The 22,556-nt window shown below is 47.1% G+C and overlaps 1 long non-coding RNA gene across 1 annotated transcript in view; it reads left to right on the forward strand.

The window, feature by feature from the left end:
- Nucleotides 1–607: 607 nt before the first annotated feature.
- Nucleotides 608–22,556, forward strand: part of LOC144299085 (uncharacterized) — a 47,664-nt gene continuing 25,715 nt past the window's right edge. Inside the window, exons 1-4 of the long non-coding RNA XR_013365882.1 lie at nt 608–790; nt 5,778–5,962; nt 6,445–6,544; nt 6,879–7,647. This is a non-coding gene — a long non-coding RNA (uncharacterized LOC144299085). The remainder of the gene's footprint in view (nt 791–5,777; nt 5,963–6,444; nt 6,545–6,878; nt 7,648–22,556) is intronic.

Raw genomic sequence — 22,556 nt, forward strand, 5'->3', positions numbered from 1 at the left:
GTGGTATGAGGTACACAGTAAGAGTAATACTGAGATCAAAACTGAGGCAGTCCTCCAAGGCTCTTTCCACTATACCATGTTTTTAAAATTTCTCTTCATTTGGAGAAAAGGAGTCCTAGGAAAGTACAATAGCTTGCCTTCCTTCCTCTCTTGTCTCTCCTCTTCCTTTTCCAGTCTATCCACCATCCCACTCAAATCAAATCCTTTTTTTCATATCAGAAAGGGAGACAGCGGGATCCCTGGGTGGCGCAGCGGTTTAGCGCCTGCCTTTGGCCCGGGGCGCGATCCTGGAGACCCGGGATCGAATCCCACATCGGGCTCCCGGTGCATGGAGTCTGCTTCTCCCTCTGCCTGTGTCTCTGCCTCTCTCTCTCTCTGTGTGTGTGACTATCATAAATAAAAATTAAAAAAAAAAAAAAAAAAAAAAAAGGGAGACAGAACATGGGAGACTCCTAACTCTGGGAAACAAACAAGGGGTGGTGGAAAGGGAGGTGGGCAGGGGGTGATGGGCACTGAGGGGGGCACTTGATGGGATGAGCACTGGGTGTTATTCTATATGTTGGCAAATTGAACACCAATAAAAAATAATATATATTTAAGAAAAAATATAAATAAATAAATAATCCTTTTTTTCAGGCCTAATGAAATGCTGTTATGAAACCTCTGATCTGTCTGGGAGCCTCCACCGGTGACTTTGGATTAATCTTTGCATTATTATTCTGAATTCCTGTGCACCTCTACTGGGCCATAGAACTCTTGTGCATAGTGGAGTAAGGGCTCCAAGATTTGGGTGAGTTAAAGAATGAAGAAATCCACTGTCAAGTTCATTTTCCTAAAGTATAACTTCCATGCCGTTTGGGAAGGCAGAGACTGTACCAGAGAGGAAAGGGAAAATAATATTTGCTGACTGCCTTCTGTGTGTGACTTAAGAGTCACCCTGCTAAATGGGGCTTTACATACATATTGAAGCCAACAATCCTGTGAATGAGATTATAGCTGCAGTTGAGAGGCTCAGTGAGGAACAGACTTCCACGTGGTCACACAGCAGGGAAGTGGCAGAGCAGGTCCTGTGCAGGTTCTTTTCATGAGCATGTTGTCTTCAGGCAGAGACTGGAAGCCTGATATTCTAGGTCTTCCTTGATGGGACCCTTTTCTTCCTTGTCAGCCAGACTTCTCTTAGTTACCTTCTTTACATTTGCCTCTTCAAATCATTCCCTGCCCCGCCCCCTCCAGGAATATCCAGCAACATGGGACTTTAATGCCTTTCTTCCTCCTAATCCTTGGAGCTCCTTCCAGAAGGGAGGATGCTTATAGGTGGTACAGCTACAGTGTGACTCAAGGGGTGAACCAAAGCACCACTAGGTGAAATCTCTGTGCAGCTGGATCCAAGCCGCTTAGCCTACTCTCACGTTGGCTCAGGCCATTGCTCTTCTCTTCTGGAATATCTTTCTTCTCTTGACCTATCCAAATCCTGTCTATGAAATCCCATTTGAGAGTGATTTACAATCCTCTCTCTGGGTTCCTGCACTATGGGTCTATACCACACAATGGCATTGTCGCTCCATCTTCACTCATTCAACAAATACATTGAGCCCTTACTATATGGTAGACATTGGGCGGGGTGTTGTATTGCCTGTCCTCGTGGGGCTAACACTAGTGGGGGAGATACAATCAACATAAAATAATAAAGTAACCATGAAAATGTCACCCAGGTTCTTTACAGGGCCTAGCATACAGCACACAAGAATTTCTTGAATTCATGAACAATTGATTGATTTTTAAATCAATTTAAATTTTTAAAAAGAAATGACCAAAAGGAATCCTTTATTTCACTACCCAGGTCTATCAATGAGCCACATAAGAAACAGAGGGTCATGATGCCTCAGGCTTTGTTTTAACATCATTTGTAAATTAGTGGTATGACCTTGAGTAAGTCTTGGCTTCTCAGCAACCTCTAAAAATGAGGTGGGTCGGCTTTTGGTGGTCTTTGCGTGCTTTTCCATTTCTGAGATTCTGTTATTTTCAACTGCTCTGGGATGGTCCTCATCCTCTTCCTGGCCTTTTTTCCTGTTACCCCCCCTTTCCTTCCGCCCTTCACATTTGTCCCTTCTGCATCCGCCCTCCACCCCCCTTCACTTTCCTGGCTACCCCCTAGTTTCACTGAGATGGTTACCATGGCAATCACCTCCTGGAAATGACATCACTCATCTCCTAGGCAACTGTTTCCAGGGCAGTGACATCATTCAATCACCATGGCAACTCTCTGGGAGGACAGTTTTGCAGAGAAATGGGCAAACAGTATATCTGGGGGTTGGGGCAATGCAGGGAGAATATTAAAAGAAGAAAAATATCTCAGGAGCAAGAAGAAAAAGCTTTGGGCTTGTAGGGGAAAATGGGAAACCAGTATGGGGCTAGGAAAGAAGCTCTGGGGTGAACTTTTTAAAAAAGATTTTATTTATTTGAGAGAGAGAGAGAGAGTGGGTGAGAGAGAGGATAAGCCCGGGGAGGGTGGTGGGGAAGAGGGAGAAGGAGCAGCAGACTCTCCACTGAGGAGGGAGCCTGATGTGGGGCTCAATCCCAGAGCCCTGGGATCATGACCTGAGCTGAAGGCAGATGCTTTAAGCCACCCAAGCAGTGCTCTAATAACTAGGCTTGACCATACAGTGTATCACTAAACCAGGACACTTGAGAGTGAAGATGGGCACTATTATTATTATTATTACATCAGGATGACAGGTAAACACTGGGCCTAAGTAAATGAGGGAATGTGCCCCCCCCCCCCGCCATAATCAGGCAGATGCCTTACTCCCTCACCTATGTTCATTGAACAAGCATTGATTCAACTTTGTGTGTGGGCACCAGGGAGACCATAGTGAACAAAACCAGCCCAGGCCCCTGGACTAATGGAGCTCACAGAGGTGTGTGTACTAGGGCTGGGGAAAATCCTGCGGCCACCCAATGAATGCTGAGGTGCAGACTGCAGTGCTGGGAATGGAAGGCATAGAACACCAGAGACGTGTTTAATGGGAGTATGTGAAGCAGCCTGGGCAGGAGGGGAGTTCACTAAGCCCCACTGAGGTGGAGTGGGGAGAAGTGTTCTGGCAGAGGAAATGGTATGTGCAAAGGGAGCATGCAGAGCACCAGGAACTAAAAGGAGGCCAGATAGCCGATGAAGAATTGGAGGCAGCTGGGTGGGTGTTGAGGCTAGAGAAGATGACAGGGACGAGGCCTTGGAGCACTGGGAAGCCTCATGGAAGTGTTTTGAGGAGTGGGAGACATGATCCTGTTTGCATTTTAGAAATCTTGCCCTTGCTGTCGTGTGGGGTAGAGTGGGAGGGCAGTTTGCCAAGGAAGTTGATTAGGAGGCAGGGACCTGGGTGGTGGCAATGAGAGAGAGACATAGTGAGTAGAGCTGACAGGATTTGCTCAAGGACTAGATAAGTGTGAGGGTGGGGTTGCCCCCCCCCCCCCCGCCCCGGGAGGCTCAGGGTCCAGCCTGCATCAGGCTCCCTGCTCATCAGGGAGTCTGCTCATCTCTCTGCCCACCTCCCCACCATGGCCCCCACTCCTGTGCTCTCTCTCTCAAATAAATAAACAAAATCTTAAAAAAAAAAAAAAAAAACAACGTGAGGCTGAGGACGGACTTGGGATGACACTTGGGATGGCATGAGTGACTTGGAGTGGGGGTGTGACTCTGCTTTCTCTCAAATAAGGAAGCAGAGCAGGCAAGAGAGGTGCCCAGGGTGCAATATTTAAGGAGGCAGACAGTATCAGGGGCAGCCTTTAAAAGGAGTGCCTCCTTAAATGCTGAGCCTTGGAAGAAGGATTTATTTTGTTTTATTTTTTTAGGGGGTAGGGGACCATATCTGGGGAGCAGTAATAGCAATCTCTTGTGTTTAGAGCACAGAGCCTTCATTTTCACCAAACCCCTAATAGGTGTGGAGAGAGCAGGCTGGAGGCCTGAGTGCTAATGCATGCCAGCTGCTTTACTGTCCCCACAGGAGGCCAGGGAGGGAGCTCCTCACCGGCCCACCTCACAGATGAGGAAACTGAGGCTCAGACTTGGTCCAGAATTTGGAGGAAGGGAGGAAAGGAGGAAGGGGGGAAGAGAGGAAGGAAGGAAAGGAGGGAGGGAGGAAGGACCCAAGGAAGGAAAACCAAGTGCTTTCAGGCTGTCCACCTACTTGATCTTCACCACAACCATTTGCTGGGGAGCAGAGGGTCTGAGATGTGGTGAAACTCCACAGTTCAGCGAAGCTTTGCTATCACAGTTGCTTTCTTTCCACCACAGCTGTTCTCAGCTGACCTTTAAGGTTCTGCCCTGGGCAGGTCTCCCCAGAAGGAGGAACAGGCGGAAGGCTGAGAACATGGCTCTGTGCCTCAGCCTCCTCCTCTGTAAAATGTGGATAATGACAGCATTAATTTCCATCTCATAGGTTTGTGCTGAGGTTTAAGTGATATGAGGAAAGCACCTGGCACAGTGCTCCTCATAGACAGTAATCGATGAATGTTAGAATCAGGGTGGGAGGGCAGAAGTGTGGGTGTGCACATGACACAGGGATGTGGGATGGAGGCGGGAGAGGCAAGGTACAGAGACGTGTGGACCAGTTGGTTGCTGAGGGAGAAGCCTCCTCCTCACCAGCTGGCTCTCAGAGAGACAGCATGGTTATACCCCTTATTCCTAATCCTACACCTACTTCAGCGGGAGGAGGATGAGTCTGGTCTCCCCTGGGAAGAGGGGACTGTAGAGGAAGCCCAGAAATAAGCAGGTGGCATCCATGAGGCCTGGTAGAGGGGAGTAAGGGGCCTATACCTGGGCCTTCCATTCCCATCCACATCCTAGACCTACCCTAGGCCTATCATTGAACAACTAAAGTTTTGCTATGGCCCCTAACTATAGGACTCAAAGGCACCCTGAGTTTAATAAGGAGTGAATAAACACAAGGACTGGGCTCTGTGATCCCAGCATGCACATGTGCACACACATACACACAGACTCCTCACTTCCTCTGGGTATTAGGGTTCAACCAGAGAAATGGTAGTAATAGGAGATGTATATTAAGGAATTTATTGCAAGGAGTTGGCTCATGATATTGTGGGGCTGGCTAGGCGAGTTTGAACTCATTAGGATCAGGCTAGAACTCTTGCCAAGGGCAGACTCTTCTGTCCACAGGCAGAATTTCTTCCTCAGGGAACTCCCAGCTCTGATTTTTTTTTTCCCAGCTCTGATTTTAAGGTCTTTCAACTGATTGAGTCAGGCCCACCAAGATTATCTAGGATAATTTCCTTTAAAGTCAATTTATTTAATTGCATCTACAAAATACCTCATCACAACATTTAGACCTAGTGTTTGATTGAATAACAGGAGTGTAACTTGGCCAGGTTGACACATTAAAAAAGAGTATCCATTACCCTCGGATACCAGCTAGGTGTTGTCTTGGTGGTCTGTAGAACACTGCTTTACTTCATTAACTTACTATGTACTGAGCACTTACTAGGCGCCAGGTACCGTCCTAAGTGATTTCCATGCAGCATCCAGTTAATCCTCAAAACAAACCATGAAACAAACCCTTCCTTTTTTTTTTTTTTTTTTTAAGATTTTATTTATTTTTGAGAGAAAGAAGAGAGTGCAAGCGAGAGTGGGGGGAGGGACAGAAGGAGAAGCGGATTCCTCACTGGACAGAGTCTGATGCGGGACTCAATCTTACTACCCTGGGATCATGACTGAGCCACCCAGGTGCCTGAAGCAGGTATCCTTCTTGTCCCCAATTCTACAGGTAAGGAAATGGAGCCTCACACGGGTGAGGCGGCTCCCAGGGTCACACCTGGCGGACAGCACGTCTGAGCGCTTCTGCGCTCCGAGCCATCCCTTTCTATGGACCCTCCCTGTTAGCCTCTCCTATCGCCGCCTTGTCTTCTCTTCTCCTGGAGCAGGAAGTTGGAGTTCAAACCGCTTCGTGATGTGAGCATGTTCCTGACGCTCTGGACTTCACTTTCCTCCTTTCTGAAGGGACTCAGTCCTTCCCAGCCTTTCTGGTATTGGGGCGGAACGGAGGAGCCCTTTGGGGACCACTTTCTCGGGGCTTTGCTGCCACCTAGGGGCTCTACAGTGTTCACCACGCTCTAGAAGTCTCCTGGAAAGTAGTGAATTTGCACAGGAGCTGCTGAGGTCTAGCGGGATGGGAGGAGGGGGCAAGCGGCGGAGAGGGGGCAATTCTGGGCCCCGTAACAGAGACATTGCAAATTTCCCCGGCTCTTTCCCCCACCTGCTCACTCGGTGTCCCCCAGGCCCCTGCAGAGTCCTCAGAGATTTCCGGGAGCCCTGGGGTAAAAAGGGGATTTCGACCCTCGACGTGCTCTGCTGCCCGGCGGGGCCCCGGAGGCGTCGGCGCCCAAGCTTCTAGGGGATCTTAGGGGCAGCGTGAGCCTCTCTCACCCCATCAGGTCACTGGACAGGTCCTCGGTGCGAGGCAGGGTCCAGACGGGCCCGCCCACTCCGACGGGAACGGAGGACCGGGAGACCCAGCGCGGGGCGAAGGCGGAGGTAAGGGCAGAAAAACAGAAAAGCGGGCCCTGGTGTGCGGACTCAGCACGCAGGTCCTCCCCCGCGGCCGCTCCCCAAGCCCCGCCCGCGGCCTTCCTTCCGGGTGCGGCCACCGGGGGGCGCCGCGAGCCGCGCAGGGGCTCCAGCTCGGCCCCTGTAGAGAGCTGCCTCCGCGCAGCTCCCGCCCTTTGGTTGAGGAGCTGGTTGGTGGCGGGAGAGGCCAGTAAAACCAGCCCATCACTCAGCCTGTCAGTCAACCCCATCTTCTCTTGTCGGCCGGTACAACCAACCCGTCAGTCAGCCGGTCAGTCAATCCCATCCGCTGTTCTGTCAGCCAGTACAGCCTGTCAGTCGATCCCGTGGGCCAGCCTGTCAGCCGGTACTACCAACCCGTCAGTCAGTCAGTCAGCCAGCCTGTCAGTCGATGTCAGTCAATCCCATCGCTGTCCTGTCAGCCGATCCGGTGAGTCCATCGGCAGGTAGTCGAGTCCACAGCGGTTTTCCCCTCAGTCCCTCAGCGGTGGTTGACTGTCTTGCTGGGCGGCAGGGGGGCCATCCCGGTGTCCTCGTCCCCAGCGTCCCCTGTGCTGGCCCTGCGCAGAGTGAGGGCGGGTGACGGGAGGAAGCGGGCGGGCCTCTGGGAGGAGGGGCAAATGTCGGGGAAAGGGTCTGGGGCGGAGCTCGGGTGGCAGAGCCAGGCCCGAGCTCGGGGGGCTGAGCCCGGAGGCGCCGCCCAGCCTGCCCTTGCTGTGCAGATGGGCTTCTGACCTGCGTTGTAGGCCTAAGCTGCTCGCCTCCTTGGACGTGGGAGCCCGTCTCGGGGTGGCCCAGAGCCTGTCTTCCAGGGGCCTCACCGCGCAAGGGGGCTCCCGGCCTGCGTGGAGAGAAGACTCCTAGCTTCTGGGCTTGGCACTGCCTCTGCCGCGCAGTGTCCTTGCGGAAGCCGCTTAGCCATCCTGGGCTCGGTGTGCCGGTGCCCCTCTACCAAGTTGAGACAACCTCCGCACCGCCAGCGACTCCCCACCTCTACTCCACACTGTGGTTGGAAATGACACCGCGGAGGTGAAGGCCCACGTGTGAAGAGGTTACGTCGTTTTTCTGAGGTGAGGGAGGGAGCATGGAAGAAAGAAGAGGCAGAGGTGGCTTGAACCTCTGGGTTACCGGGACGCTGGCCCGTCACCTCCACCTGGGGGCCCCAGGGTTCTGGCCTTGGCTGTGCGACTCTGGGCAAGTCCCTGCTCCTCTCTGGGCTTCTGTAACAGGAGTGTGGATTCCATGATCTCCAAGGCCTGAGACTCGAGTGGAAGTAAAATTCCTGAGGGGGGAGCTCCCTCCAAGAACACTGGAATTCTGACCAGCCACAGTGTAGGGATCGGGGAAAGACTTGCTATTTCCGTGTGGTAAAGGGAAAGGTTAAAGTGCCTGGCCACGCGTCCAGACCACTGGGGGTGGGAGTAGGTACTGGGGAGGGTGGTAGCTGGGTTGCAGGAGTCAGAAGTCTTCCCTCAGCCCAATAGGGATAAGCTCTTGGGGCCCTGCTGGGAGGAGGTCTCTGTTGACCCTGGCAGAGGGAGGGGAGGAAATGGACAAACCTCAGCCATGCCCTGGGGGCAGTGGTCTTCCTTCTGCTCCAGTCTCTTCCCTTACTTCAAAGCTGGGTCCCCAGATCGCATCATGCCCAGGCCTCCTCAGTGGTCCAGTGAGGTGGGAGATGCAGTTCCTGGAAGCTGGAGGAGCCCAGACAAAGCAGGCTTCTCGTAGGGATCTGGTGGGATAGTTGTACTACGTGGCTTACTGGGCATGACTGGGAGGCACCAGGAAGAGTTGGTTATTCCTTCAGCAAGTATACTGTGTGTGTGTGTGTGTGTGTGTGTGTGTTTTAAAAGATTTTATTTATTTATTCATGAAAGATACAGAGAGAGAAAGAGGCAGAGGCAGAGGCAGAGGGAGAAGAAGGCTCCCTGTGGGGAGCCCGATGTGGGACTCGATGTCAGGACCCCAGGATCACGACCTGAGCCAAAGGCAGACACTCAACCACTCAGCCACCTGGGTGCCCCTCAGCAAGTATATTGGACATCCATCCCATGCCAGGCTTTGTGCTAGGCAGTGCATGGCAAGAATGAACTGTACAGATGTTACCCCTGTTTACGAAGTGCAGAGTATATAGAGGTGTTAGGAGCAATCCAAGAAAGACAAAAAAGAGGGAAAAAAGTCAACACATTGGCTATATTTAAAATTGTGTTATGAAGGTAGCAAAGAGGATACTGAGGTAGAAAATCAGTAGGGCCATTTGGGAAGGTTCTCTGGGCAGGTGACACCTAATGTAAGACCTGAGAGAGAAGGAGCAAGCCATGGAGTGGAGAGAGTGTTCCAGAATGAGGGAATACCATTCATTCATTAATTCATTCATTCATGTATGCCCATGTTACTATGTGCCAGGTATTTTTCTAGAATAGAGAAAGAGAGATGAACAATAGAAGTTAAATCCTTTCTCTCATAGAGTTTATGTTATAGTGGAAGGAGACAGAAAATGAACAATTCCAGGGAGTGATGAATGCTATGAAGAAAATGAAAACAACATTTGAGATAGAAAATGACTAAGTATGAGAGGAATATGATAGATAGGGTGGTAAGTAAGGGAAGGCCACTCAGAGATCAAATAGTGAGAAAGAGCCAGCCAGGCAAAGGTCTGGAGGAAGAACATTCCAGACAGAGGGAGCAGGAAGTGGGAATGAATTTAGCAGGTTTGAAGCATGGCTGATGGGAGAGTGATGGGCAGTGAGGTGGTGGGAGCAGGTAATGAAGGCCATGGCAAAGCTAGGTGAGTTTGGATTTATTAGAAGGTACTGGGAAGCTGGTGGAGGGATGTGGGCAGGGGAGAGATCTCATAACTCTGGCTGCTCAGTGTGGGTGTGTAGTGAGAGGGTGGGAAGGTAGGAGTGGAAGCAGTTAAGACGCTACTCTAATAGTCCAGGCAAGATAATGTTGGCCCAGACCAGGGTAGTAGCAGGGGAGATGGAGGCAGGTGAACAGGTATAAGTATGGGCTGGATCGAGAGGATTTGCTATTTGGATGTGGGGCAGAGGTGAAGGAAAAGGATGACTCTTTGGATTCTAATTCCAGCACCTGGATGGATGCTGATGCCATTGACTGAGTTGGAGTGGGTTGTAGGGATAGGTTTTGGGGTGGAAAAAGAGAATGCAGTTTTGGAGAACTTAACAAAGATTTCTGTTAGGCAAGTGGAGATGACAGGCAGGCAGCTGGTCAGACCCTGGAGCTCGGGGGAGAGGATTGGTCTAAAAGTGGTGTTTGGCTTGGGGCACAGGACAGTGCTGGTCAGGCCAGCAGGGGCAGTGCTGTTCAAGGAATCCGACAGCTAAGCTGTCCAGCATTGTGGCCACGAGCCATATGCAGCTTTGGGCACTTGACATATAGCTTGCCTGAATTGAGATGTCCCCCAAGTGTAAAATACATACCAAATTTGGAAGATTTACTATGGAAAAAGAATATAGAGTGTCTCATTAAGAATTTTAAAAAATTGATTACATGTTGAAATGTATTAAATGAAATATATTATTAAAATTAATTTCACCTGTTTCTTTTTACCTTTTTTAATGTGGCTACCAGGACATTTAAAATTACACTTGTGCTCACAGTATATTTCTGTTGGGCTGTGCTCCTCTAGAGGATGGGGCTGGTGGAACATTGTAGGCTGTGGCTGTTCAGGGCATCAGGGAACAGGAGTGGTTAGGAAATTGAAGGGCACCTCCAAAGAGTGCAATCCTACATAAAACCTAGCATAGGGCCTGTTGGCCTGGTTCTCCTTTGCCCCATTTCCTGGGACCTTGTCAGGGCAGAACTGAAGCACACCCCTCTGGACTTCCCAACCTCTTGGCTGCCTCAGAGCTGAGGAAGGGGCAGAAGGGGTGAAGGACTCAGAAGGTGCTAGTACCTCAACTGCTGAATTCTCTTTCTGTTCATATCACCCTGTCTGGCATTACCCTGCCAGGGGAATATTTCCACCCCCTGGCCTGAGCAGGGTATGCCAACCAACAGCTGGGTAATCAAGGCAACCAAGGCCATAAAACTCAATCATAATTTGTATGAAATAAATGTGGCTGCAACCCATTTTCATCCATTAACATTCTAAACACCTTGTTCAAGCTGTGCCTGTAGTGTTTCTAGTTGGCAGGATAACTGCAATTAGTGGAAAAGAGCAGTGAGATGATGAGAGATTTAATTCACTTCAGTTAGTTTGATGTGATTTTTGTAAGTACCACTGTGTGCCATGTGCTGTGCTGGGTGCTTTGGGTTGTTTAATTCTCTGTCCTTAAAGAATATATATCCAAATACCTTCGCGTAGGGACAAATGCATGGAGAAATAGAGATGCATGAGAGCTCAGAGGAAGCAAAATTAAGGCCAGTGTGTGTGTGTGTGTGTGTGTGTGTGTGTGTGTGACTGTGAACTCAGGGAAGATGCCATGTAGTATTAGAGCAGATGAGCAGGATTTGGGCATGTAGTAGTGGAGGGGTGGAGAGAGGATTTTCCAGGCACATTGGGCAGCAGGAAAGGACATGATTCAGGAAAAGGCAGGGAGAGATATTTGGCTAGGATGTTGGGCATGTGAAGCAGAGTCTTAGGAAAGAAATATTGATGACAGATCTTGAGAGGCTTTGTTTTCCAGGTTAAGGAGGTTTGGCTTTAGATTGTTGGCACTTGGGGGTTATTGAGGTGGGACTGATCTGAACAACACCCTGCTTAGGAAGAAGAAACCACTTGTCTGGAGATTTTGAGGCTCAGAGAGCTTGTGTGAGGAAAGGAGAGAGGTAAAGAGCCTTTCTGGAATTAACCCTGAAAATAATGCAGTGTGGTGTAGTAGTTAAAAGCATTGGTTTGGGGCCTGGAAAGACCTGAATTTGAACCATAGTGTTGCAATTTTTTTTTTAGTAGTAGCTTTATTAGAATATAATTTATATACCTACAATTCACTCATTTAAAGTATACAATTCAGGGCTCTTGGGTGGCTTAGTTGGTTAAGCATCTGCCTTTGGCTCAGGTCATGATCCCAGGTTTTGGGATCCAACTGAGCCCCTCCAGGATCAATCCCCACATCAGGCTTCCTGCTCAGCAGGGAGTCTGCTTCTCCCTCTCCCCCTGCTCTTTCTCCTGGCTTGTGCTCTTTCAACTCTCTCACTCTCTCTCTCAAATGAATAAATAAAATATTTTTTAAAAGAAGTTACACCCTGAGACAAAGGCAGATGATCAACTGGTGAGCTACCCAGGCATCCCCCCTTGGTGTATTTGTAGAGTTATACAACCATAACTACAGTTAATTTCTCTTTTTAAAAATTGAGCTATAAATGGGTTGCCTGAGTGGCTCAGCAGTTGAGCGTTTGCCTCCAGCTCAGGGCATGATCCCGAGATTCGGGATCGAGTCCCACATCAGGCTCCTCTGCCTGTGTCTCTGCCTCTTTCTCTCTCTGTGTCTCTCATGAATAAATAAATAAAATCTTTAAAAAAGTTTAAAAAATTGAGATATAATTTATATATCATAAATTGACCGTTTGAAATGTACATTGTCAGTTTTTTAAAAAAGATTTTATTTATTTATTCATGCAGGACACAGAGAGAGAAGCAGAGACACAGGGAGAGGGAGAAGCGGGCTCCATGCAGGGATCTGACATGGGATTCGATCCGGGTATCCAGGATCACACCCTGAGCTGAAGGCGGTGCTAAACCACTGAGCCACCTGGGCTGCCTGATTTGTGTTTTTCTAATTATTAGTGATGTTAAACATCTTTTCATGGTGCTTGTCGTCATCTGTTCCATTCTTGTCTTGAGCTGAGTCAAACCCTGATGGATAGAACTGCATCAGCCAGAGGAGTTTTTTAGATGTGCCTGTGGCATAGTTTGGGGTTCTTTTGATAAAAGTCTAGTAAATTCTTTCCAGGTCCTATATGAAAATCTTGCCCTGTGGTAGTTCCCTAAAGTGCTCTAGGGATAGTGAGACTTAGACATTAAGCATTCAGTCTAAGTCCCTTCCCTGTGTCCTGGTTACCCCTTCTCTACGTGGCCTTATCTCATTCCTTGCCTCAGGCATTGGGCCTTTTCTGCTGGCTGCATCATTCTCAAGGGGGTAACGGTTGTATCTTTGGGAGCTCTTCTCCTTTGCCCTCACAGATTCTGTATTGTTTGTTTATCTGAAGTTTATCCACTGTAGCCTATGTCCATTTTGGCCTCACTGAATTCTCTCCACCACCTACTCATTCCCAGTTATCTTAGATTTCTTGGCCTCCATGGTTTCCTAGACTCTACCAAATGGGGGCACCCCCTCCTGCTTTGGCACAATTAGAGGAAAAGTCGGAAACCAGCTTGCTGGCCTCCCCAAGGCAAAGAGTGTCAGGATGGCAGATGATTCATATTTCAGTTATCACTAGAAATGGTAAGGAGGGCCCTGGCTGTGGATTAGGAGGAGCTCACCATCCCAACCCTTATGGTAGGAGCATGACTGTGATGACAATATGTATGTCATTTGTCAAGTGGTCCGGTTTGGGCTCAGGGGTTCCTTCTTTCTGCAGGATGGCTCTCATGTTCTTTGATCTCTCTCACTCACTCACTCACTCACTCACTCTCAACATACTTTTGAGCACTATCTCGGCAAAGCACTGTGGCAGGCCTAGAGACTAGAAAGCTGAGCATTTGAGGACCTCATAGATTAGTGAGATAGACAAACATATAAATTCAATATTATGTGATGTGTGTTATAATTGAGGTATGTGTGAAGTACAGTGGGAATACAGCTGAAGGAGGAGTACTTGTGCCTTGAGAGAAAGAATGGGGAGCTTCAGCTTCAGGGAACAGGTAACATTTGAGCTGGGTTCTGAAGGAGGAGAGGCGATATGGGGAAGGAAGGCATTCTAGGTAAAGGACTCAAGGATTCTTTGCATAGATTCACATCAAGAGTGATTCTGGTGGGGGGCACTTGGGTGTGGCTTTGGCTCGGGTCATGATCCCAGGGTTCTGGGATGGAGTCCTGCAGGGAGCTTGCTTCTCCCTCTGCCTATGTCTCTACCTCTCTCTCTGTGTCTCTCATGAATTTAAAAAATAAATAAATGAAAGAGTGATTCTGGGGGACGTTCAGAAGCCCACTGCTTTTCCTTTCTTGTGCCTCTCCCTTCAGTTGCACTAGGGAAACCTTGAAGTCAAGAGACCCTGTCTTCTAGAGAAGTGGCCCAAGTCCCAGACTATCTGTTAGCCTCCCATGTAAATTCATTTGTCCCTATGTCCTCCCACTCACTCTAGATGCAGTCAATTGATGTGAGAAACTCACTCATTCTAAGTATTACTGGGAATGGATGGCTTAGTCAATTAAATAGATAATTGACTCATCGAGTATTTATTTTGGCTTACTAGATACAAGGCATATGAAAGATCATAGTGTGGTGCTTAATGGGCAGGACTAAATTAAAATGGCCTGGTTTTCAAAAGACATGAACAGAAATCTCACAGAGGAAGACATAGACATGGCCAACAGGCACATGAGAAAATGCTCAGCATCACTTGCCATCAGGGAAATACAAATCAAAACCACAATGAGATACCACCTCACACCAGTGAGAATGGGGAAAATTAACAAAGCAGGAAACCACAAATGTTGGAGAGGATGCGGAGAAAAGGGAACCCTCTTACACTGTTGGTGGGAATGTGAACTGGTGCAGCTACTCTGGAAAACTGTGTGGAGGTTCCTCAAAGAGTTAAAAATAGATCTGCCCTACGACCCAGCAATTGCACTTCTGGGGATTTACCCCAAAGATACAGATGCAGTGAAACGCCGGGACACCTGCACCCCGATGTTTCTAGCAGCAATGTCCACAATAGCCAAACTGTGGAAGGAGCCTCGGTGTCCATCGAAAGATGAATGGATAAAGAAGATGTGGTCTATGTATACAATGGAATATTACTCAGCCTTTAGAAACAACAAATACCCACCATTTGCTTGGACATGGATGGAACTGGAGGGTATTATGCTGAGTGAAATAAGTCAATCGGAGAAGGACAAACATTATATGGTCTCATTCATTTGGGGAATATAAAAAATAGTGAAAGGGAATAAAGGGGAAAGGAGAAAAAATGAGTGGGAAATATCAGAAAGGGAGACAGAACATAAAGACTCCTAACTCTGGGAAACGAGCTAGGGGTGGTGGAAGGGGAGGTGGGCGGGGGGGTAGGGGTGACTGGGTGACGGGCACTGAGTGGGGGCACTTGACGGGATGAGCACTGGGTGTTATTCTATATGTTGGCAAATTGAACACGAATAAAAAATAAATTTATTAAAAATAAAATAAAATAAGATACAAAGTAAAAAAAAAAAAAAAAAAAAAGGCCTGGTTTTGAATTTGAATTCTATCCACAACTGGGAGACCCCACTCAAGATATTTAACCTCTCAGTTTTCTCTTTGGCAAAATAGAAATAATAGTGCTCTATTGTGTTGTGGAATTTTATATAAGATAGTAAGCACACTGAGTATAGTGTCTGATATGGTAAACATGAATTAAATGGTGGTATATACAGTATATACATATAAAATGTATTATATATATACCCATAGAATATATATATATATATATATATATATATATATATACACACACACACACGTATATAAAACCTCCCTATTCCTTTTTTAAAAAAGATTTTATTTATTTGAGAGAGAGAGAGAGAGAGAGAGAAAGAGAGAACAAGTAGCAGCGGGGAGGGGTAAGGGGAGAGAGAGGGAGAAGTAGATTCCCCGCAGAGCAGGGATCTCCACATGGGGCTTGATCCCAGGACCTCGGGGTCATGACCTGAGCTGAAGGCAGAAGCTTAAGTGACTGAACCACCCAGGCGCCTCCCAAAACCCCCCTACTCTTGAGTAGTTTAAACACTTCAGATAGGAGGGAAAAGTACTCAAACTATAAAATAATACTATATGTTTCCCAGGTTATATATTAGCATTTGAAATAGGGACCTTCTGGAGACATTAATCAAAGACAATTATTCCCAGGAAGATTTATTTTTTGAAAGGGAAAGTAGGACCAAATATACTTTGTAGACCAATGAATGGAAGTTGCCTGGAGGTAGATTTCTTTTTTTTTTTTTTAGATTTTATTTTATTATTATTTAAATTTTTTTTAAAGATTTTATTTATTTATTCAGAGACAGAAAGAGAGAGGCAGAGACACAGGCAGAAGGAGAAGCAGACCCCATGCGGAGAGCCCAACACGGGACTCCATCTAGGGTCTCCAGGATCACGCCTTGGGCTACAGGCGGCGCTAAACCGCTGCGCCACCGGGGCTGCCCCTGGAGGTAGACTTCTGTCCTAGTATAAAAGTGAAATTCTTAAGAGAGCATTGCATCTTAGAGGTAGTGAGCTTGTCATGTCCTGGGAAGTGATTAAGTAGTGACTGGCTGATCTGTTGGTAGAGAGGCTTCCTGGATCCCTTAGAAGGATGTAGAGGGGATGCTGGGCTGCTATGGGACATTTTGCAAAGTCTCTCTTTTTCTATCCCTATTTCCTTTTTTTTTTTTTTTTTAAGATTTATTTGTTCATTCATGATAGACATAGAGAGAGAGAGAGAGAGAGAGAGAGAGAGAGAGAGAGAGAGAAGCAGGCTCCATGCAGGGAACCCGATGTGGGACTCGATCCCGGAATTCCAGGATAGCGCCCTGGGCGAAAGGCAGGCGACAAAACAATAAGCCACCCAGGGATCCCCTCTATCCCTATTTCCAAAAGCCCTTGCCTTTTCCTGTTAGGGTGGCTCCCTCATTTGGGAGGACCTAGAACCCTGCAGTGCCTGGGGCAGCTGTCAGAGCAGGTGCCTCCTGTAGGTGACCTGGCATCTTATCTCCCCTGCCCTCATCTCTTCCCTGCCTTTTCCGGCTTGCCTCCTAAAGTAAAAATAACTCCGGGCCAAACATTAACTGTGAAACCATAAATACACGTGAAGCTCGGGTGGCTTCCAGGCTGGACTCTCATTGCCCTGCTATCAGGTGCTGCCTCATCTCCCTATGACTGGGGAGGGTGGAGTGGCTGGAACAATGAGGGGGGCCCCACTACTTTAGCCTTCCACCCTGGCAGAGTGTGGAGAATGTATCCATTGCCCAAGGCTCTGGTGAGGCCTGTTTAAATCTGATCCTTGGGGCTTGGGGAGAGAACATAGCATTTTTCCACACCAACAGATGATGTGATCTCACTTATATGATCAGGAACTTCCCTTGCTTGATGTGGGTCCCAGTGTACACATACATATGAGTAGTGATTTCATAGACAGCTACATAGTACTGAAAAACACGTCTGTCACTCAAGCATTGTGGTGCATTTCCCTTCATTCTGTGTCTTATTCATGCCCAGAACCTTGCACAGTGACTGCAGCATCAATACATCTTTGTTGAACTGATGGGTGACTGGTGAGTGAGCAAATAAATACTTATGCTCACTCACATACTCATTCGCACATATACACATTTTCAGGAGGGTGCCTGCAGATACACGTGGATATTCACAGTATATCAACAGAACACACACACACACAGACACACACAAACTAAAGACAATGGCATAAACACACCTTCCAAACACACCTTCACCTAATAGCCATTTGCATATTAACTTGTACACATATTTACAGGTTTCTGAACGACCCTGCTAAACAGCAAAGTTGGCTATGATGATATGGTTATAATGCTGGTCAGGGGAAAAATGATATTCTGGCTGGAAAGCCCATCTCCAAGTTGGGTTGGGATGACTGCCTACACTAAAACCTTTCACCTGCCTCTTCTCCCCTGGAGCCCTGTGGGAGGAGGGAAGGGGCTGAATGGAGCATACTAGAGCAAGTAGGATCAAGCTCAGTGTCTCCTGGCCCCTTATAATCTCTTTCAGAAAATATATTGATCTGACTGGGAACTGCACTGGGCTATTTTCCCCTTAGAGAATGGTGATAAAGAAGGGGAGAAAAACAGCCCTAGATTTAGATGTGGAGCCACATGCAGGCTGAAGCCAGCATGAAGGTATTATAAAATGTATGTGTGTTCATATGTTGATATAGAAGTGGCAATAGGCTGCAGTTTTTTTTTTTAATTTTTATTTATTTATGATAGTCACACACAGAGAGAGAGAGAGAGAGAGAGAGGCAGAGACACAGGCAGAGGGAGAAGCAGGCTCCATGCACCAGGAGCCTGACGTGGGATTCCATCCCGGGTCTCCAGGATTGCGCCCTGGGCCAAAGGCAGGCGCTAAACCGCTGCGCCACCCAGGGATCCCAGGCTGCAGTTTCTTAAAAAGAGGATGAGGCTATGATTTCACTGTGTACTGGACCCCCCGAAAGCCTAGGAATGGAGGGCAAGAACTCTGGCATGTGATTTGGGCTCTATCACCAATTTGTGAGCTAGGCTGAAAGGAGATTGCTCCACTTTAGTGGTCCCCTGCCTCACAGGGCTCTTGTGAGAATCCAAGGAGCTAAGAGAGCTTACAGGTGCTTTGAAGACTTAAGAACATTTCTTAGTGGTCAGGACTTATTTCAAGAGTTTGGTGAAAAGCATTTCAAGTGTTTCAGCATCCTCAACCAATGAATCTGTGAATTCATGAATTTTAGAATTGATCTAGACCTAAGAGGCCATTGGATCTAATCTTTCACTCAGAGCTGGAATCCCCTATGTAAAATTTTAGATAAGCATAATTTCGACTCCTAAGGAGAGTAGCCAATTAGGAAGAGGTATCCATAGGAGAGGTCACTAAAACCCCCGACAGTTGGTGTTAAATGACTTATACTAGGATATAGTATAGTACAGTGAGGTGGTCACAGGGCCGTGGGGAATCAGAAAAGGCTTCATGGATGAAGTGAGGACTGGGAGAATTAGTCAGGAGGGAAGGGAAGGAGGAATGGAGCACTCTGCGAAGAGGGTCAGGGGATGGCACATGGGCCTTGGAGGCTAGAGAGGAACGATGCCTCACTGGAGTTACTAACGGTAAAGATTAAAAGGGAAAACAGGACTAACCAGGTTAATTTTTGAGTACTTTCTGGAACTGGCCCAGCTCAATAGTTAATCATTTGACCCTTTAGGAATTACCTGGACCCTGTCCCAGTCATACATACATACAACTGGAGGATCCAGTGTGTCCCAGAGTAGAGATGAGGGGGAATTTGGAAGTCACCTTGTCCAAGCCTGACTCTTTTCCTGGGGCAAAACTGAGGCCAAGAGAGGACAAAGAGAGGCACTGAGGTTTCCCAGGGAGTCAGTGGCAGAGCAGGGATTTGAATTTAGATCTCCTGAGTCTGAGTCATGATCACCTGGATCTTAAAAGTGGGTTTGGGAGGCTTTTACCTAGTGTTGGTTAAGGCTGCAAGTTTGGATCCTGATTTGTAAGTGTAGCTGTATGCATTTGTTAATTTTTTCTGGGTTCAGAGACCAAGATTGTATACTGGTTAGGTTCCTGCAAGTAACTGAGGTAAGCTGTTACCTGTGCCTGGGGATTTCAGGGATGACCAGAAGGCTCTCAGGTGTTCCTACCTGGTTAACTAATAGTTAACATTCCACTGGTAGACCTTTATGTCCACAGCTCTAGGCTTTGATCTGTTTTGAAAGGCTCTTATGCTCTAGGAGGAAGAACATACTCAGTAACCTGTGAATCAATTGACAACAGTTCAGTGTAAATGGGGCGAGCAGATCCTTTCCTGAGAGCCAATATCAATGGGGAAAGAAACTGAAGGTATTCAGAGCTACAAAAAGATAACATTCTGAGCTAGGGGAGGTTAAGACTTCAACATATGAATTCCGGAAGGGACACAATTCAACCCATAGCAAAGTTGATAGTGCATTTGGCAAGAGCCAAGGAATATCTTCTTGGGGGCCTGTGTACAAGAAGACCTTGCTTCTTTGTCTTTGAACTTTTGATAGAAGCTGTCCTCCAGGGAAGCTTCCAGAATTAGGAGGCAGGAGTTTTGGCTTCCAGTTCTGCTCATCTGAGGGAGGGATCTTAGATAAATCACTATCTTGAGACCTTAGTATCTCCCTGGTCTTCAGTTATTTCTGGCAATCTATGATTCCCAGGTGGCAAAACAAGGTTAGTTTTTAGTTAGGTCTTAGATTCTATGCCCATCTTATAGACCTTTAATTTATGCTAATGGGATCAAGGTTGGGAATCTGTTTTTTGAGGGACTCATTGATTTTTTCCTGTGCTTTATCAATTTTTAATCAATCAATCAAACTCTTATTGAGCATCTGTTGTGTACTAGGTGTTGTATTCAACGGGACAGGATCCCAGACTTTCTGAACTTCCTTTGGTGGGGAGACAGATTACATAACCATATAATCAGAAACACATTTGGTGAGTACTGTTGCTGTACTGTAACTGTCATGTGCTGCGGGGCCTTAGGATAGTGAGGTGGGTGATCTTCCTGGTGTCAAGGAAGGCTTTGGCAAGGAAATGAACTCTATCTTAAAGGTTGAATAGTAGTTCTACAGGGAGAGAGGGCCAGAAGGGGAATTTTAAGTAGAGGGAACAGCTTGTGCTGCTCCTGATAGTATGAAAGAGTAGTTTGATATGATGGTGCTCTGAGACTTGTGGACGACAGGGTGGGAGACAAGGCTGAAAATATGGCTTCAGACCACACTATGAAGGATGTTATTTAGACTTCACCCTGAGACAAAGGAGGAACCATGAAAGGTTTTATACTGGGGGAGTTATATGTTTGTGTGTTTGCTTTGGAGATCTCTCTGATAGCAGCCTGTCAGAGGTACTGGTATTGGAGGTGAAGAGGCTGGAGGCAGGGTAAAACAGTTAGGGGCCAGTCCAACAGCTCAGGCCAGTGATGATGAGGACTGAACAAAGATAGGGGTTGTGGCGATAGAGGACAAGTTCAGGAGATACTTAACAATAGTTTGGGCCATGGGGTGTTTGGCTGTGCAGTGGCAGGTCAGGGAAGAGGATGGGAGTTTGGCTGGAGAAAATAAAGACTTCTGTTTTAGACATATTGCATTAAGGGGTCTGGGGACCACTCAGACAGGTCTGTGCAGTCAGCTTGTGAACTATAGGTCTGGAGCTCTGGAGAGGGGCAGAGACCATCTCATGTCATCTCTTCCTGCTAATTGCTCCAGCCACACTGCCCTTTTGTCACTTCTTAGATCATGCTAGCCAAACTCATTCCCACCTTCCCACCTTAATTTCATTCTTCCTCTGTTTTTCTGCATGGCTGGATCCTCTCATTCTTCAGCTCCTCATTCTCAGCTGGCTCCTCAACTCCATTTAGAGAGGGACCTCAACTGTTCTATTCAGTGCCATAACATCAGGGCCAAGCACAGAGCCTGGCACATGGTAGCTGCTTAATGAATGTTTGTTGCGTGAATAAGTGAACCATCACTAAAGTCAGGGGATAAAACAGGGGTAAAGGATGCACATTAATCTTAAAGGAATCTTAGAGGAATCTGAGGGCAATCCCCTCCACAGTTGGAGGGGAGACAATGGAATCCTTTCTGTGTTATTATTTTTGTTGATAACAAAAATATTAAAAATAACAGTGTCAGAGAGTGCTTGGGTTCAAATTCTTCTCTTACTAGTTATATGACCTTGGAACATTGCCTTGGTTTCCTCATCTGTAAGATGGGAATAATAATGGTACCTACCATACTGGGTTGTTGTGAGGATTAAATGAGATGATGCCTATGTAGATAGGCACAGAGTAAGTGTTCAATAAATAGTAGCTGTTATTTTTATTTATTATTATTTTTAAAGATTTTATTTGCTTATTCATGAGAGACACAGAGAGAGGCAAAGAAAGAGGCAGAGACAGGAGAAGCAGGCTCCATGCAAGGAGCCCGATATGGGACTTGATCCCAGGACTCTGGGATCACGCCCTGAGCTGAAGGCAGATGCTCAACTGCTGAGCCACCCAGGCGTCCTAGTAGCTGTTATTATTAAGTGGACATTACCTTATATTAGGCACTGTGCTCACGACTTTCAATGCAAGTTTTTGCTTTAAGATTTTTATTTATTTATTCATGAGAGACACAGAGAGAGATAGGCAGAGACAGAGGCAGAGGGAGAAGCAGGCTCCCCCAGGGAGCCTAATGCAGGACTCAATCCCAGGACCCTAGGACCACCTGAGCCAAAAGCAGACACTCAACTACTGAGCCACCCAGGCGCCCCTCAATACAAGTTCTTAATGAATTTCTTTAGTAACTTGGTGAAATAGAATTTTACTTTTATTTATTTATTTTTTAGAATTTTACTTTTATTTTATTAAATGTTTATTTATTTATGATAGTCAGAGAGAGAGAGAGAGGCAGAGACAGGCAGAGGGAGAAGCAGGCTCCATGCACTGGGAGCCCAATGTGGGATTTGATCCTGGGTCTCCAGGATCGCGCCCTGGGCCAAAGGCAGGCGCCAAACCGCTGCGCCACCCAGGGATCCAGAATTTTACTTTTAAAGAATAGTTTCCATAGTTGAGAAAATGAGGCTCAGAAAGAGGAAATAACTGAATCACACATTTACTAGCTGGGCAATGGAGGCACTGGAATTTAAACCCAAATTTGCCTAAGGCAGCTGCATTAACCATTGTGCCACACTATAGGGTGACCCTGGAATTCTGGTGTGGTCAAGGGAGCTGGCTACAGAGGAAGATCAGAACTCAGGGGTTCTGCCTCCTAGATGTTAGCTATCTTGCACCTGTAGAGGACCCCTGTGGAAGGGCAATAGAAAGCCTATCTCAACACAAGGGGCACCCCAAGATCAGTCTTCCTACCTCTGACTGGGAAGGCTGGGCAGGGGACTTGGGACATCTTGTGGCATTTACAGCCTTACGAACCTATAGATCAGAATGTTTATAACTAGTCATCACATTTCTCTCCAATATCTAAACCTTTGGTTTGGATAAGAGACTTCAATTAAAACAAAAATCTTTCCCTTTGACCAATCAATCTAATTATCTTTCTACTTATTAACCTTGGTTGATACTGTGATAAGTAAGAGAAAATGA

Source organism: Canis aureus, chromosome 27 (assembly GCF_053574225.1).
Source record: "Canis aureus isolate CA01 chromosome 27, VMU_Caureus_v.1.0, whole genome shotgun sequence".
In the NCBI taxonomy this organism is placed as follows: domain Eukaryota; kingdom Metazoa; phylum Chordata; class Mammalia; order Carnivora; family Canidae; genus Canis; species Canis aureus.